This window comes from Polypterus senegalus, chromosome 1, assembly GCF_016835505.1.
Source record: "Polypterus senegalus isolate Bchr_013 chromosome 1, ASM1683550v1, whole genome shotgun sequence".
Lineage (NCBI taxonomy): Eukaryota > Metazoa > Chordata > Cladistia > Polypteriformes > Polypteridae > Polypterus > Polypterus senegalus.
Window position 1 is genome coordinate 900,670 of NC_053154.1, and position 19,879 is coordinate 920,548.

The following is a 19,879-nucleotide window of genomic DNA, read 5'->3' on the forward strand; positions in this document are numbered from 1 at the left end:
CACGTCCTTGTTGTTTTTTATTCTCTTTTAGCTTCTCCATTGACTTGTAACAACTGTTCTTCTGATCCTTCCGGGTCGTGCAACAACACCGCGACTGTCTGCAGCTCTCAGTGGAGACAATGTGCATCCATTCAAGACTTTTACAGATATAGTGAGTAAAACAAAAAAAATGAAATATTAATAAGAAAAAACATTTTGCAAACTTAATATTCACAGTTTCATTTCAATGTGATTGCTATCAAATGTGGTCTGTTTGTGCACAGTAACCCTGTTACCTGTTGTATTTGCTTGTCCTGCTTTTTTCAGTCAAGAATTTAAATGACAGTAGAAAGCCTTGGATGACTGTGAAGCTTCAATGATGGCCTCAAAATCACTGCACTGGGCTAAATCTTTAAAAAATCAAACAGAGCTAAATGTCGGAATTGGCCTTTGATCACCGTGTTGTTCAGACACAAATGGGCCATTCAGTTCACTACACAGAGCATTCACTATTATAATGATAGAAGAGACCATCCCATGTTGACCCTGAGGTGTTCCACAGTTGTGGCAGACCCTTAATCTGTAGAGCTCAACCCATGAGCTTTTAACTGGATTGAGATCTTTTGAGGGTAAGGCTGCAACAAAATGGTTAAAAGCCACGTTCCTAGAAATATTTCTGGCCTTTCCTAACCTTGTTGCCTGGAGCCTCATGCTGCTAAAAGATATGGTGGGAGATGAGTGCTTGAGGGGTCAGTGCTGGCTGGGGCCACTGCTTTTTTTGATATAAATAAATGATTTGGATAAGAATGTAAGTAACAAGCTGGTTAAGTTTGCAGATAAATGAGAATCTGTTGAATCATCACAGAGGGACTTGGACAGATTTGTGGACAAGGAAATTTAATGTCAGCAACTGTGAAGTATTACTTGTAGGAAGTAAAAATGTTAGGTTTGAATACACAATTGGAGGTCGAAAATTTGAAAGTCCACCGTATGAGAAGGATTTAGGAGTCGTAGTGGGCGATTAAATTCCAGACAGTGTTCAGAAGCCACTGAGAAGGCTAATAGACTGTCAGGTTATATAGCGCCTTGATGTGTGCAGTACAAGTCTCAGGAGGTGATGCTCAAGCTTTATAACACACTGGTGAGGCCTCATCTGGAGTCCTGTGTGCAGTTTGGGTCTCCAGGCTACAAAAAGGACATAGCAGCACAAGAAAAGGTCCAGAGATGAGCGACTAGGCTGATTACGGGGCAACACGGAATGAGTTACGAGGAAAGATTAAAAGAGCTGAGCCTTTACAGTTTAAGCAAAAGAAGATTAAGAGGAGACCTGAGTGAAGTGTTTAAAATGATGAAGGGAATTAGTCCAGTGGATCGAGACTTGTATTTTAAAATGAGTTCATCAAGAACACGGGGACACAGTTGGAAACTTGTTAAGGGGAAATTTCACACAAACATTAAAAAAAATTTTCTTTTCACAAAGAACAACAAACACTTGGAATAAGAGACCAAGTAGTGTGGTAGACAGTAAGACGTTAGGGACTTTCAAAACTCGATTGATGTTATTTTGGAAGAATTAGATGGACAGAACTAAGGCGGTTTGGTGGGCTGAACGGCCTGTTCTTATCTAGATTGTCCTAACATTCTAATGTCCCCATGACGGGATGCAGTGATGTCCAGATGCCATTCCAGTGCAGCTCCTCTGGGATCCCAATGTGAGCATCAATATGAAAGTCCGTCAACTGGCAACATGGATCCACAGCGCTTGTTATTTTTTTCTCTCATCCCCCCAGTATAGTGAATGAGCATCAGCCTCAACTCTTTACCCAATCCAAAGTCCAGTTTAGCCATTAGCCAAAGACAACTACAACTTCTTGTGTTTTCAAAAGAAAGGAATGGAGCTCATTAGCTGACATGGGGCCTTTTTTCGTAAGCTCTGACTAGCGTCTGCTGAAACCCGCAGTGTTACATCTCATCTGATCCAACGGACCATCTCTGCCATCACGTCCACTGACTTGAAGTGCGGCTGAGGAAACTCAGAGAGCACACGTTCTTTTTCTGTGTGGTGTGACTGCATTTCTTAATTCAAAGTGCACTGCTGGTGTCTGCTAAGTTTCCAGTAAAAAATAAGTAAGATTTTTTTAGCAATAAGATTCTGTAGTGAAAGGTTGTGTTTCCGGTGTCCGGCATACAATTAGAATTGGTTGTAAAGACATTTGCTTGTAATAAATGTCTAGTGACTCCAATGCAAAGATCAGTAGATTTAAGAGCACAAGTAAAATGAGTGACACTTTAAAAATAGCTTGTCTTAATGCTAGAGGTATCAAAAATTAAACAAGTGAGTTGGAGTTGTAAGTAGAAGAGCATAATTATGATATTATAGCAATAATGGAAACCTGGCTAAAAAACAAAGATGGGGATGAGTGTAACATAGAGGGATACACATTATTAGGAAGGATAGACAGAACAGAAAAGGAGGCTGGGTTGCCGTGAGTGTCAAAAACACAGTCCTCTTCAGTTGGACGATGAGCCCCATCTTAGTGAGGACGTCTGGCTTCATCTGGAAAGCATTAGGGCCCTATTTTAGAGTGGATGGCTTCATATGTGGCATCTCTTTCTGTTCCTAAGCAAGTGATGTCTCAGTCCAACAAGTTAAGAGGGGCTTGTGTGTTTCCTGGGATTCTGACTTTTTATATGTAAGTAAAAGCTGTGGGTATTGTTGGACACAAAGAGGCCTTTAGCACCTCCATGAAGGAGTCTTCTGTGTTAAAGCTGATTTGCTGTCCAGCTTTATCTCCAGTCCAACGGTGAGCACACTGGAGCTAAAAGTGGAGTTTGAGTTTCTTTGATGTGAAATGCTGTGTTTTGACTCCCGGATTGTGACGTCTTTTGCAGGTAACGGGTATGTTCAGAACCAAATTAAGAGAAGCTGCACCCTCTCAAGCGCTTGTAATATCAGCATATCAGTCGATCACGTGAACTGGGCCTGGGGATGGACCTCACAATGCTGCGACTCCGATTTGTGCAACAATGATGGTAAATGGCACATTTGTGTTCCTCTAACATAAGGTCTTATATTTTATATTGTGTCCTTTTGTAGCACATGGGGACTTGTGTCTTCCAATATTAATTAAAAACTGACAACACACTTTAAGGACATTTTCCTGCTGCCTCAAGGATCCAGCAACTCTAAAGGGCCAGTGGACACAGCAATGGACTGGCACCCGGCCTTGTGCCTGGCACTGCCTGGGTTGGCTCTGGTCCCCTATGAGTCCGCATTGGCACAGGTGGACTGAGAATGCTGTGTCAATTTACATTTATTTCCTGCCTTCCACCCTGATGCCAATGATTTGGGGACTTTTTTGTGCATCAGTGTATGAAAGTAAAGCAAAGTTCCAAAAGGCTTTGCTGGTCTGTAAATGAAAGCAGAAAAAAGAATCCACTGTATGGAAACCATTGCTGGGTCATCGTGGGAGACAAGCCACATGGAGTCAGGCAACCGAATGGCTCCTGGACGAGACCTAATAGTCCCCAAGATCTAACTTGTGCCACCAGGCCACTACAACAATGGTTGGACATGCAAATGGAAGGACTGATAATTCAAACAGAAATTATTTGAATGTTGGTGTACTCAGTAAGTGGGATGTTTAGGTAACTACTGATGACAGAGCTGCCCTTTGAAGTCCATGCATGAATTCTGGAAGGCCTTGACCTCCGTTCTTCTCTTCTTTGTGTCCCAGTTAATGTGGAGCCAAACGGACTGGTGTGCTGTTCAGGGAATGACGACAACTGCCTCACCACCGTGACCTGCACTGGAGACCAGCACTACTGCTTCAGCTCAGGTAACGTTTATTTAATTGGGCATATTTATTAATGAGTTTGGCTTTTTTTTTATCTGGACTTGCAGATTTGTGACTTTATGGCTTTGTTTTTCTTTTTTTCAAAAATACATTTTTGGCCCAGTGGTCGGGTTCACATCCTATATGTGCATAGGTGGCCTTGTTAGGCTGAGGGGTCCTTCATGTGGCTGTGCCCTACAGCAAGTTGGGGGTCTCATCTAGGGTTGGTTCCTGCCTTGTGCCCCCAAGAAGTTAAACAGGTTTAGCTGGTCTGATGATGTTATAACTTTAGAGAATGACACAAGAATGAATTTTAAAAAGTACAGACTGAATAACTTCGTGTAAGGCTCACAATTTTTAGAGCTTTGACAAGTAAAGGTTCACTCATAAACTCTCCTCATGCCTCACATTGTGCCATAACCACCGCATCTTCTTTGACTTCACGTATAAAACCCAAAGCACAGAAACAATAAAAAAGTAACTCTTCTGCATCTCAATGTCCCCCCACTCAATATCTTTATACCTTCCTGCATTAAACGACTGCGTTTTCAGGCAATGAAATACTTCAGTACTGAAAACAAACAGAAGTTAAACATTTTGGTTGGGTGCTGCTCAGTTAGTTTTATTTTATTATTTTCAAAAGAATGAGAGCGTGAGATGTTTGACAAATGAGAGTTGGCCATGCAGTCCATGTGTTGCATCGCTGGTTGGCTTGTATCTCATCCACAGGCCTTGAACACTTGAGGGGACTTCCACTTGAACCCCACGACTCAGCGTTGTGTCCTAGAAGTGATCTTCTCAGTGTTTTCAGATGCCGACCCAGTGCTGTGCCTTATGGGTCTGTTTGACCCGATCTCACACCTCCTTCAAGGTGACCCTGATATCATACATTTCACACCAGACTTGTTTTATATTGATTGACCAACCTTACTGTAACTGCAGTAGTGATGAGCGTAGTGTTTAGGCCAGAGGACAAGTACAAGTTTTTTGTTGTGAGCAAACAAATACTTTAAATTCAGCAGATAATCCATTAAAGTCAATAATCCAAAGGACACGGCGGCTTTCAAAATGTGTAGCAGATTTACAAAAATCTGCCATTTGTCATTTGGGACTCTTTGGCCTGCTGCAGTTCTAAGAATTCATAAGCACTATGGACATTCCATCCACTCCGGTGCTTTTTACAAATCCTTAGAGAATTAATACTTGCAGGAGATTCTCCCAAATGTGGAAGATCCTTCCAGGCTTCAGTTGATCTTGGCTGTCACAAACGTGAGTGATGAGTGGTCTTTCTCCAAGCTCAGGCTAGTGAACCAATGGAACAGGAGAGGCTGAATCATCTGATGTCGGTTGAGAGTGATTTGGTCTGGAAAGTGAATTTTAGTGATCTTGGTGTCATTTTTTATTCCTCCCTTTCTTATTCTGCCCACATAAACCACATTAAGAACCGTTCTTACTTTCACCTCCATAACATATCCCGTGTTCGCTCCTTCCTCTCCTTTTCTAATGCTGAGAAACTTGTCCATGTGTTTTATCGCATCCTGCATCGATTATTGTAATTCTCTACTGGCAGGAGCCCCTACTAATTTTCTATCATGAGTCCTCACTCGAACCAGCAGCAGCGAGCACATCACACTCATCCTGCTTCGCCTTCACTGTCTCCCTGTGTCTTACAGAATTGAACCTCAAATTCTATTAATAACCTACAAAGCTTTAAATGACCTCACACCGGACTAAATCAGTGACCTTCTAAATCACTAAGGTCCTCTGATTCTGGTCATCTTGTTGTGCCTCTATGGGTGACAGCAGAGCCTTCAGCTCCATAGCGCCCAGACTTTGGAATGACATCCCGAAATTAATGAGATCAGCCGACTCCATTCATTCTTTTAAAAAACAACTTCAAACTCATCTATTCAGGAAGATCTAACTTAAGTCTGAGTCTAACTTCACTTAACATTCTGCCTTTTCTTTCAGTTCACCTCTCTGTCCAGGTGCTCAGGATCATTTGTGAGTCTGTTAAATCACAAATGAGGTTATTTGTTAGGTTTTTCTTTTAGTATTGAATTTAGTATTTTACTCGGGTTTATTGTCCTTATCTGTTTCATTGTTCTACTCAGGATAACATTTGTATCCAATGTTACATATACCCTGCAGTTTTGTTCTAAGACTCTGTGAAGCGCCTTGAGCATGGGACAGGCGCTATATAAATAAAATGTATTATTATTATTATTATTATTACTATTATTATATTATTGAAGACTCTGATACAAAGAAACCCAATAAAGTACAATGTTGAAAAGCAGGAATGCACGGCCTGTGAAGTATTTGACGTTCCTGCTCTCGTGGTCATTTTCAGAAGGGTCTGTGGCTGGCTTATCAAGCCTTGGTTTGTGGTGGTCATTTGTCATCTCACAGCAATAGCTAATTAAAGACAGAAGCTCAGATCCAGTTGACTTTGTCTCTCATTATTTCTGAGCGTAAGCCCATGTCGTCTTCTCCTGTCCTTCAGATTTTTGCCATTCATTTTAAAGCTCAGACTCTTAGTCGTCATTGACTGTACTCCATTAGCCTCAGAGAAGACCTCCAAAAATGTCTCTAGGCCCTGTAAACACCTTGGCCTGAAACAAGGACAAAGCTGAGTGTCTTCTGCATGCAAGAGAATGTGAAGGTCACGTCTTCCAAAGAAAACACATTCAGTGTAAACTGTAAGGGTCCAAATTCTGAGCCCTGATGACCTCCATTTTTGATTTCTGAAGATGATGACAACGCCCTGCTAGCACATTTGTGTAGAGACTGAAATGGATGTAATAAAAAAGATTAAAATGCAGTATTTCATGTGAGAGTAATCATCTAGCACAAACAGCTGGGATTCAGGGTTCAGAAGGACAGGCAGAAGCACATGAAGATGGCTGCTGGACAATGCAGCTCCCCAAGTAGAGATAACCGATGTGAGGTCTCGTCTATGTTACTGTGTAAGGTTTTCATTTTAAAATGATGTGATGGCCAGTACTGCCTCATGGACCAGGGGTCTGTGTCGGCCCCCCAGGTACTCCCGTGTCGCCCCCCATTCACAGGAAGGGCAGGTTAACGGAGACTCTGAATGGTGTCAGCGGCCTTGTGATAGAAGTCACTGATATGTTTTCAGATTCTGTGTGCTTTGTCTTTCAAGACAGCGATGACTGATTTTGATTTATTTTTTTAAATTAAAGAATATGAGAAGGGCTGCGCGTCGAGAGCTGTCTGCGAGGATCCAATAAACGCGTTCAACAATCTGCCAGTAAGGATCGCTGCTGACATCAAGTGCTGCCAAGGAGCCTTCTGTAACAAGCCCAGTAAGTTGTTTGTTAGGAGGTTTAGTTCATTGAGCTGCAGATTTCTTAGCAGTCATTCATTCATGAAGATAATTCGAGATGCAGATTGAAATCACGGGCAGCTTCAGGGCAGGGCAAGAATCTCTCTCTCTTTCTCTTTTTCTTTTTTTTAATAATTGTGTTTTCTTCATATTACACTGATTTTTATAAAATCATATTTCAAATGTTTATTGTTTATTGTGGTGCATATTAACATTAAGATCTCAATGAAATGATTTTTAAAGACAAGTGAATAGCTAAGCAAAGAGCAGAAGCACATGAATGTCAAAGAGATGAGCGTTCATAATTTTCTCTGTTTAAACTGCGTCTCATTTCCTCCCACTTGATGCCACTGAAGTCACTTTAATTCATTCACTAATGAGTTTCCCTTTCTCAACGAAGACGTTAGTTCAGGGCCACACCTGGCACCATTTTTTAACCCGTCTTCAGGACGTTCTGGGGAGACCTTCATTGCGCCCCCAGATCCAGCAGCTCTGAGTGAGTACAAGATGGCAGTTAAGCCAATGGCCATACCTGGCAGAGTCGTTTACATTCAGAGATGCCCCACACATGCACACGCCATGTCCAGGTGAGTGTGTGACTCTGGGTCACCGGAGGTGCTGTGATGTGTGTGTTCAAAGAGGACCGTGATGTCATCATTTAGAGTCTCTGTAGGTTCACTGGTGACAAATCAGGCTGATCTGAGCCCAGAAGAGTCTGTGGAGAACTCCGACTGGGAGGCTTATGTGGTGCTGAGATTTGCTGTCTCGGCTTTCTTTGCGCCTCAGCAAGACGCCTTTTGTCATAAGCTGAGGTGGCCACACACACCAAGGCAAATGTTTCCCAGTTGTCTGTGTTGAATCCAAACCTCAACAGGGACCTTCAGAGTGTCCTTATCACACTTCCTTTGACTACCAAGAGAGCTTTAACTATTCAGCAGTTAGAGATCTTGTCCTGTCATCTCATTAGCAAATGATGGCCACTGTAGACTATCCATGTCTCACATCCTGGTGAAAGTGCTGGTGCCAGAGGGTAAGACTTGAAAGAGATTTGTTCTGTCAGTCACCTGCTTGATTCCCACACTAGACAAGAGGAGTGGGCCAATGGTGCTACTGGCTTTGAGGGTAATCCACTGAGATCATTTGAGACACCTGCTGGATTCTCTCATTATTTTGCTGAAGTGCACTTGTAAAGGACCCTAACCCTCTCCTAACCCTGGCTTCATCCACAGCCGACATGGTGGGTTACTTTACAAGGCTTTATGTAGCACCTGCCAGGAAAGGTTTAGGATTTCTATGTTAAAATTCCACCAAATTTCATTGCTGACGTCACCTTGACATTGATCATATGGTAGTGGTATGCATTTCATTGTTCTGAACACATTAGGGTTAAATAAAGCTTTTATATTTGTATTAAGTACATTTAGTCACATCACCCAACATGGAGACACAAAGAGAAAGCAAATAAAGAGTACCTGGTGAATTGAAGCCTACAGAAATGGAGACCAGCTCCATAAATGTGCTAATTCAGGCATCAGTGTCATTTAAGATGGAGTTTGAGTTAAGTCTCTTTGGATAAAAGCGTCTTCTGAGCAAATAAATGTAAATGTAAGTGCAGTCCTATTGTGGGCACAGAGTGTCAAGGTCAGCAATAATAAGCAAACTTGATGGAAAAACATCAATAAAAACAGAAATAAGTAAACCCAACCTGATTGGAGAAGCTGTTTTTGTTAAGAGACCATTGCTCTTTATTAATAAATGGCTCGCCTTTGGTTTTTTTGCAGATTCCACTCTGCTGTGCCAGAATTGCTTCTCCAGCTCCTGGGAGTTTTGCCAGCAGCAGGTTGTTTACTGTAATCGCCTGACGTCCTCCTGTGAGACCTTCCTGGAGTCCAATCATTGTGAGTCAAACGTCATGTGGGCTTCAGACGTTTTGCTAGGGTTTTTTTTTTTTTTTTACTTTTTTCTTTTCTTAAACTTACTTGCTGTAAATGTGCCACACTCGACTGCATTCATTTTATTATCATATTTATTATGTACACACGTCAACAGATCCATAACCAGATCAGGAAGGAAGGACTTTGAGAAGTTTGCTGGTGCAGACCTCCTTTAACTGGGATCCTGACTGTGTCACTGATGCTGGGTCCTCACTCCCCTTTCACTTCCTTCACAATCCTTGCACCTCCAGACCTTATGACATCTGTAGTATATGACAGATTGAGAAAACTGAAGGAATGTGGTGAGAAGTTCCCTGAAAATACATTAATGAAGAATACGACTGTTTTCAATATACTAAATAGGAAAAAATCCAGTTATATGCACACAAAATGAACAATTTGTACGAGTATTGGGGTGAAGACCAAACTGCTTGCTGGACTGCCCTGCTAGTGGTCCGAATGACGTGTTTCATTTTTCTACTGGTGTGCACTGGTTAGCTCGCTGCCTTTTGGGTTCTAATCGCACACCACTCATTGCTCACCGGAGCTGACACGTTCTTCTCATTTCTGTATGGGGTTTCCTCCCACAGCCCCCAGGAGGTACAGGTTAAGTTAAGATAATTTTCCCTACCGAAGTTAAACTTAACAGTTTTAGTCTGCATCTGCACTCTTACAAAACACTGGGAATTGTGCTATATTCTGGTCATGTGACCCTAGTGGTCCAATCGCCTCTGCACCCTCAATTCTATCCTGATTATTACAGAATACTAAATCCAGACAGGCTTCACCCCGTGTTGGCTCTTTAACATGCTGTGTTAACAGTCACTGATTACTTCTAAAAACTCCTGCTCTTGTGCTCCGCCATCTGCAAGGTTATCCCAGTTAATATTTGGCGGACTTTAAAATATTTGAATATTTTAAAGTCCCCCATAACTATAAATCCCCCTATAAACTTTAATATTACTAAAAGATGTGCTTAGAAATTACTGTCTTCATTGGGTGGTCTATAACATACTCTTTCCCTAATGCTTTCCAGATGAAAACAGATGTCCTCACTAAGATGCGGTTCATCGCCCAACTGGAGAGGACTTGCACATAAGTTCTGTTTGACATAAACAGCAACTCCACCTTCTTTTCTGTTCTTTCTTTCCTTTCTAATAAATGCACACACCCCTGTCATACTCATCGTCATCTTTGTTATTTAGACAGGTTTCTCTTATTGCTATAATATCATAATTATGCTCCTCTACACATAACTCCAACTCACTTGCCTTATTTTTGATACTTGTAGTATTAAGGCAGCTATTTTTAATGTGTTACTCTTTTTACTTTTACATTTAAACGATGGGATAGAATTTGCATTGCTATACATTTTTATTTTATTCTATGGTTTGTTCCTCCATGTATAGATCTAAGCCTGATCTATCCTGGACTCCCTGACCCCCCCATTCCCTAGTTTAAATGATTCCCAACTAACCTACTCATACGCCTTCCCAACTCATTGGTGCCCCTCCAGTTCAGATGTAACTCATCGTGGATGAACAGGTCCCATCTGTCCCAAAATGAGTCCCAATGCCCCATAAACCTATACCCTTCTACCCTGCACCAAGATTTGAGCCTCTAATTTCCCCTCTTACCAGGAATGGCGTGTGGCACAGGCAGAACTTCAGAGAAGACCACCATGTCAGTTCTGCTGCTCAGCCTGGCCCCTAACTCTTTAAATTTAGATTGCAGAACTGGTGGACTACCCCATGTATGTCATTTATTCCCACATGGACAATTCTGGGGTTGATGCCCCCAAACTGTGAGCACCCTTTACCTTGAGCCTTGTGACAGTGATCCACGTATCTCTACCTGTAGAGTCTGGATTCTCCTCCCACACCACCTTTCTACCTGTAGAGTCTGGATTAGAAAAATCTCCTCACCTACTGTTTGAATGGCCACCAGATTAAGAGTATTTAATTGGGTGAACAAAGACACTATCTCTGTCTTGATAAAGGTCACCAGTGGTTGGGAATCACTGGCCATACCCACCTATTCTCTACTAAAACCCATGTCAGCCAACTCCACTTCCAGTTCAGCGATCCTGATGGCTGCTGGATCAGCTGGCATCTCCTGCACATGTGGCCCTTATAGACAACGGGATCCTCCAAGCCGTCATCTAAACAACCCAGCATCCAACAGGATTTGCATTGTACTGGCCTCATTGTTAAAATTTGATTTAGGATTAGTAAAGCTGCCCATTTTAAATTAAAATTAAAGCATTTAATTTAAATAGTAAAACTAAAACCAATTAGTCCAAAGAAATTAGATTATCGAACTGCTACAGCTATTTTATACCATTTGTGCCCCTTAACTCCTGTAATCTCATGCCCATCGACTACCATCTGTATGCCCTTCTATGAGGCTAGCTTTACTTTTCTCTGTTCTCCTAACTTAGTGCTCCTCACTTAAATGCTCTCCCCTTACACCACTTTTTTACACCACTTGTACGCCTTTGCATTAATGAACCCTTATGCTGCCGCCTTCCTTACTTCCTGACAGCTAAGAACTCAGTCAGTCAGTCAGTCATCCAACCTGCTATTTCCTAACTACAGGGTCACAGGGGTCGTTTGGAGCCAATCCCAGCCAGCACAGGGAGCACAGGCAAGAACAAACCCCGGGCAGGTTGCCAGCCCACCACAGAACACACACACACACCAAGCACACACTAGGGACAAATCGCCAAAGCACCTGACCTGCATGTCTTTGGACTGTGGGAGGAAACCCACGCAGACACAGGGAGAACATGCAAACTCCATGTAGGGAGGACCTGGGAAGCGAACCCGGGTCTCCTTACTGTGACGCTGCAGCGCTACACACTGCGCCACCGTGCCACCCACCAGCTAAGAACTCTTCAATTTAAAATAAATAAATAAAACGTACTTAGTGAATACTTGCTGATAGTCAATTTCTTACTGTCTTATCTGCTCCTATAGCCCCTTGTGCCTGATCGGGCATCATAATGCTACCAGCGCAACTCTCATCCATTATTACTTTGAAGACAGTTGTGTCTTCATTCTCTCCTCCTCCACTATGACCTCCAGAGGGGTTCCCACCCTTTTAATTAGCTTGTTGATTTGGTGGTCCTCTCTTGAAGTGATGTCACCAGCCCAGCACACCACACTGGCCATCACAGAGCTGTAGAAGTTGTTTTTACATTAAAGGAGTTCAGTCCCCTAAGAAAAAGAGTCTGCTCTGCCCTTTCTTGTATGATTCCTCTGTGTTATGAGACCAGTCCAACCAGTCATTAATTTGTATTTAGAGCAGTCCACCAACTCCATATCTACACCTTGAATGGTGACTGGACATAAAGACTCTTTGGAGCCTCCAAAATCAATAAGCAGTTCCTTGGTTTGCTGATGTTGAGCTGTAGACAGTTGTCAAAGTTCTCCCCTGACTCCTCTCCTCTGTCTCATCCCCCTTATCAATACATCATCTGAGAATGTCTGCATGTGACCTGACCTGCTGTCATATTTATAGTCAGAGGTGTACAGAGTGAGGAGAAAAGCAGACAGGCCTGTTCTTGTGGTGGTCCAGTGTTCCTCACGCAGTCCTTGAGTCTGACAAACAGCAGTCTGCCCAACAGATGGTTCATCAGGACACCACAGGCTGATCTACCTACACATCTCTTAGCGGACCCCTTAACAGCGTTGAAGACACTGGAGAAATCAAAACAGATTTATTAGAACTTCTGGCATTGGTGCACTCTAGTAGAGCTGGATAGAAATGCCTATTTATTGCCCAATGAATCCGTTACGTAAATTTAGTTTGTTACATTTCTTCTTCACACAGTAATATTAAATCATAATATGACATACAGGGGTCCTCAGGTTATGACACAGTTCCGCTCCTACAACAGTGATGTACTGTAAACCGAATTTTGGTGGAAATCGAAACACACTCTAGCCTAAGTCACTTACCTATCCTAACACATTTGCAAAATCATAATCTAGAACATAAAAACACAACTAAGCCACAGAAAAAGGAAACTGACATAAATATAGTGTACTGTACCCTGTACTGTAGTAACAGAAAAAATAAGTGTAAAAAAAATTCCTTACCTTTATTCCTTCTGATCTCTTTACAACGTCTAATTTCACTTCTGTCGTGATGGCTTTCCTCTTCTTCAAAGCACTGCCATCTGAAGACTCCGACTTTCATTTAGGAGCCATGATAAGGGCCACAAAGTCGCCAAGCAAAGCAACACAAACAGAACACTTGTGCCATGCGCAACCAAACTAGTTCGCCAACTCCCTCACTCAAACGGCGTGTACATCCGCCGCGGGCAGCCAAACTAGTTTGCCCACATAGTCTGCAAATACGATGCTAATGGCGTAAGCCGAAACACTCACATCTTAATTTTTTAAAGTTTTTATGGGAGTGAGCATTGTATACTCGAAACGTCGTATGTCGAGACGTTGTAACCCGAGGATCCCTTGTACTGTATCTTGCTAGTTTTTTTTTGTGGCCCATGTCACGACTAAATTGAATTTCTTCATTGTTTACAGACTGCCACCAACATGTCCCTTTATGCTCAGGCTGGTATCCCTTGGCATTTATTGTGAGAGCATCTGGAGTTCCTTCTGCGCTCCCAATATTTTACTTAACTTCTAAAACACTCACTCACATGCGCACTAACACAAACACCCCCTTACTCCCCACACACACACATGGGTTAGGGGTAGGGGTAGATATTTGAAAAAGTAGACATATTTGAAGAGAAAGCTGCCGTGCTGAGTCGTTCAAAGCCTTTGGACTGAAAATGTTCAGGTGACTTTGTGAGCAAATTGCTTTTTGGTTTTAAAGTGCGGCCCACATCTGACTTGCTCTACTCACTGATCATGGTAGCCAGGAGTTGTGCCCTTCTGTTGATTAGACACACAAGTAGCCATTTAAATGCACTTTGTATGGATGACAGTCCTCCATGTTCTCAAAGTTAGTGCACTGGAGCCCCTCAGAGCCCCTCAGACCACATCAGTTTTTCCTCTTTGAGCCAAGTGTATTAATGAAGTTCCCAATGCTCAACTTGCACAATTTACAATGAAATATTCCTTTATACCTTCACAAAGCACTCTGTCAATCTGTAGGCCCAGTCACCGAGCACAGGGTGGTTCGCTGGGCAGCCCATCACTGTGTACTCGTCCCGCCGGTGGGCCGCACTCCTGCTGTGTCTCTTGAAGCAGCTTTTGCTCAGTGTGACGGTTCACAAGGACACGAGTTCACTTCACAGTTGTTGCAGGTTTCAATGGCATAATCCTGATGCTCTTCTCCACAGACTGGAACAATTACGATTCTTTTTTCCGAGGCTGTTCATCCTCTAATAACTGCAATGTGAGTCTGTCCATTAACTATGGCTATGGGAGTTACTCGCTGATCACAAAGTGTTGCAGCTCTGATCTGTGCAATACGGAAAATGGTGAGTGTGCCACGGCCTCTGTAACTCAAGTAGTAGGATAACTTGACTTAATATTGTGCTTTATGTATTGTTTAAATGTGTTTCCTCCTCCTGAAGAGCTCTTGGCCCACCACAATTCCAGTGTGACAGCAGAGTCACAGATGTGTGTGTGCAGTCAGTGTGACCTAACGATACTTTTGGCTTCTTGTCGTTTAAAAACAGTCACCTTGTCCAGTGAACCCAATGGGCTTTCGTGCTGCAAATCGACAGATGGCAACTGCCAGGGGTCTGTGACCTGCACAGGAATTCAAGACCACTGCTTCACTTCAGGTAAGTCACAGTTGCTGTAGAGATTCATATTTTGTTCTTTAAGCATCTGTGCTATGCAGTTTATTTTGAATTATTTTGTTTCAAAATCCATTCCTATAAGAGTGCAGTTTTTCTTTGAGCTGCCTGAGATGGCATCACATTGCATTTGACTCAACTACCACAAGCGACATGAAGGCGTTTAAATCTGTGACTGCACTGAAAAGGACTTGTGAGGACGCGACCTTTATAATTATCTGAACCCGCTGCTGGTTGGAAGGCTCTTCTCATTGTGATCTTCTTACACACAGCAATGCCATGACGTCCAGAATATGTAAAGCGAGACAATTTGTTAAATAACAAAGAGTTAATAAAAATGCAGTTATGCACATTGAGCATTGATATGTGCTCGCAGACACACACACAGGCACACATGTTCATACGTGAAGGTGACATGTGAAGACTTCTACGGTAAACTAAGCGATAACCAGCTAGTGATTTTATTCTACAAAGGTCCCTGCTGAGAACTGTTAGTAGGGTCTGCCGTTTTTATTCTGGGATACAACGACTGTTTGGTGAACCAAGAGCCCGAAGTCACAAACTTTCAAATAATTTAGTGAAGTTTTCTAAATAGGTAGGACTCCATCTCCGATGCCTCTGTATAAATAAACTCAGCCTCAGGCACACTTCATGGCTCCACAGAACACAGAACGTAGCTGACAGTCGTCACCCTTTGAAGCCTCCATCTTCATGAAGACTCCCGACACCCCAGATTTTCACACCACACTCCCCAGCTCTAATCCAGGCTTTTATGTACAAAGTCCAGTAAGATGGTGCATATGAACTGTCACTACTTCTCATTTTTATTTTGAATTTTCACAAATCTCATAGACACCCAACTTCAAGAAGTTCATAGATCACTGTACGTTTCACTTGTGTTTTTATCCCAGTTACCCAATTACAGGTGGTCTTCTGAGCAGTTTTGCCCTCATGAATGACCAACACAACTTCAATGCCATGGTTACTTCACCCAGATCTGCTCATTTTTCAGGGCATTAGCCCAATCATAGATGACACCTAAATCTGCTAAAAAATCTTTTGCACAGCACTTGGCAATCAGCAGCCATCCATTACCAAGGTAGTCACTGAAGGGACTGTGAAGCAAACAAGTCTCATTCTTCCTATCTGAACCCAATAAGCCCACTGAGAATATCTGGGTTCACCCTAAATTATTGCCCAGCCATCTCATTGTTGCATGTCTTATCTTAGTCAAAATCAAATATGGCCACATAAATAAAGAAATGCAGTAAATAAGAGTAAATTGAAACATGAATGTACATTGTAATTCCTGATTGAGCAGCAGGGGGCTACAATACACAGTGCAGGGCAGGTAAAGTCAGTTGGCTTATGGCCTGGTGGACGAAGCCGTCAAGAAGACAATGGAGCCAGCGGTGAGACTTCCCAGAAGGCAGAAATGACAGCAGGGGGTGGAGCTGGGTGGCTGGCATCAGGGATGATGGTATCAGCTCTCCTCAGACACCTGGTTGAGTAGATGGTATGAAGGTGTGGAAGATCAGCCCCAATGAGTTTAGAAGCTAAGGGATTACCTTAAACCCTCAGTTTGTGTAAACAAAAAGGTTTAAACTAAGAATCTTTATACATAAAAGATGAATTAACAAAAAAAAAGGCCAAAATACCAAAGAGAGCACAAAAGGTGACCTTACAAAAGGTGACCCACAGCAAACAAGTCCCAATTTGCAGTCCAGGAAAATACAAGGCAAAAAAAACACAGAAAATCTAACAAGACTCACAAATACAGCACTGTAAATGAATGACCTCCAGCCCCTGAGCCTTCTCAGCATACATAGGCAGAGGGAGGGAGCAGTGATGTTAGGGTGGCCCCGCCTCCTGGGACTCCACCCACAAAGAGCCGTCAAAATAAGAATATTTCAGAATCAAAATGAAACTAACAGAAATAATATCAAGACATGAAAAACAATAAATCACAAAAAAGAATTGTAGACAACCAATCCAAACCAAGGAGAGCGATGTCCAGGGTCAGTGGTCGTCATCTCAGATGATGGCAAACACCTTTGACGTCGGGCAGTGCTGCCCTTCAGTTAGTCAGGACAGTTGGGAACTTTAAAAGCCACCCAAACTTCTCTAGAAATTCTTTTTTTTGTCCAGTGCCACATGGCTTTTGAATAAAATACATCAGAGATAAGAAAAATTGAAACGTACAGTATGTGTTGTATGGCTGCTGTTATATTGTTAGAGGTAGGCGGTAAATGATGTTAAATAATTCAACCTTCTGTGTAGCCCTTAATGTGTAGTTCCTATGTGTTCAATGTTTTTTTCTGTTTAAGATACACCTTTGAAGGTAAAGCGAGGTTTGATTGAATTAACCCCTTAAATCCTCACCATTTACAGTGCGATAGCCTGCAGTAGTCCTGGATATTTGACTGCAAATTGAGCCCTCACAGACTGATTGCATTTATTACACCCAACGGTGATCAATCAACTGCATGCAGAGTCCAAATATAAATTCACACACATCAGCAATTCACATTGCCCGTCCATCCAATCACTGCTGCTGGAAAGATGCATGAAATGGAAGCCCAAAAAGAATCTGGCCATGTGGCACACAGATCTTCTCAAGTCGCATCTCTTTTTCCACAGATAACGGCTACATGGGATGCATTTCTGGAGACGCCTGTGAGAATCCAGAGATTGCATTTGGATTCCTGCAGACCTTACATGTCAACTGCTGCCAAGGCACCTTCTGCAACAAAAACTGTAAGTGAAATCGGGGGTGAAGCCACCTTCGAGATGTTCTTTTGAACCTTTCTGATGTTATAGCTAATTAAGAGAGTTATGAATGGTATTTTAAATGCCAGATAGAAATCTTAAATGTTAAAAAAGTCAGACAGCAAAGCCGGCAGAGTGGCTTAGTGGTCTGGAGTCGCAGATTCTGTACCCACTATGGACCCACGACGAGATACTCTGAGCTTTCCAGTTATAGGCAGAGAGGCAGACTTGTTCTGAACAGACCAGGAAAAGCATCCAGTGAGTTTTGTGTTTAATAGTTAATAAAATGATGATCAGAGCAATATGGCAAATGACGATTCCAACTTAAACAGTTGTCTAGAAGATCCTGTGATAGGAAATTTAGTTCTTTGAGCTGAAGACATTTCTGCTAATACTCCATCAAAAATAAAATAATTTAACTGCTATTAGCACTTGCTGTTTCTGTAGCAGTTCTTGATGATGAATGATCCTTGAGGAGACACCAGGTATAAAAGTTTGCAAACAGAGGAGGCCTTTATTAAGGACACTTGACCAAGGCAACACAGACACAGGGGGCCAGTGTCTTCTGAGATATGGCATCCACTATAGCTTGGCATTGAGATGATGAAAATCAGGCAGGGTCACTAAGAGCCCTCGAGACCTCCACTCCGAAGGTCAAGTTACACTTTTAGCCTTGACTTTTAACGCAGATAGTGAAAGGAACCTGACAGGCTCTAAACCAAGAATGGGGAGCTCAATGAATGTCCTGAGGTGTCTGTCACTCTTCTTTTTGGCAGTGGGCACAGCTTCAAGCTCTGTATTGCCCTTTTCACTGAGCTGAAACGTCAAATTGAAACATTACATCAAAAGTTAACTCACTGCTGCTTCAATCATAATGAACTTTTACTAATATGATTTACAGAAAGGCACTATATTAGTACAGAATCAATGCAAAGTAATGTAATGAAAGCCACAATTCTCCAGTTTTAAAGTAACATGTGAACAATTACAGAATTTGGTATCTGAAGATGGGCAGTTAAACCACTATACAATGGCAAGTGCTGCCAACAATGCACCTATTGTGGTAGTCATGTCAGTCTCGCCAGTCTCTCTGTCCGAATGAAACAATAAAGTTCACAATGGGCCAATTTTGTTGAAATCTGACAAACTAATCCTTCAAGTGAATTTGTCAGGACAGCTGAGTGTTCATCGAGATATCTTGAATGGAGTGCACTGTGCAAAACGTGGAGATTTTCAAATCTACCTTTGAAAGGCATTGGCAAATTTGCAGACAACCAAGGAATGTTTTGAACGATTTCAGTTATTTCAGATTTAGTCTGAGACGGGTCACTTCAACTTGTGTATTTTGTAGGTTTTCCTCTTTTATCCTCTCCTGACAACAAAACAGGTCCTCAGTACAGGTTAGTCGAACACCAGGAGAGCCGCCGGCACGGCCACCCACTCCTCTGCTGTTTGCAGGTAACTTAACGGTAAAGGTATTGTCACAGCACCGCAGACATATTTCACATTATGATGATTCAGCGTTTCTCAGACCTGCTCTATGTGGTGGTCCGAAGTAGCCAACAAATTTAACTTGAGATCTTTTTACTCTTGTTTTTACATTTAATTAATGTGAAGTCTGATTCATGGTAGACCATCTGCAGCTGACAGCTGTGCATCAGTCGAAGCTGTTTTCACTTCACTTGAATTCGACTGAGCTGTCTGTTGCGGCTTTTGAGCATCACAAAGCCTATTTCAGATAACTCCGATATTGTAAAGAGTTCATATTTAATGTAGTCTACTAACACGTGTATTAGGCCTCATTTTTTGATTTAAGTCACTGTAACAAAATATATGATACTGAAAACTAATTTGGTAACCAACTCTTCAAAGAAGGAATTAAAACATAGAAAATGCTCTAACTTTCATATCGTATCTGAATGTTACGCTCTGCTTAGATTTTCTAATGAATTATTATTTAACTTTAAGGGTTAGGGTTAAGAATTCTAGAGATTTCAAAACTTGTTCATATTTTTTTAGTAAACATGCTGTCTTTATCTTTTTCATTTTCAGATAATCTGACATTTAAGTTATTACTCTCAAATTCTGTTTATTGAAGGTTGTTATCTTTTTTATTTTTTTTGTTTTGCATGTGAATTACGTTTTGACAAGACGCAGACATTCAGCCTAACACGTCGCTATTCTCCGTCTTCTCCTAACCTTAGCACAATATTGTCAAGTCGAGTACCCT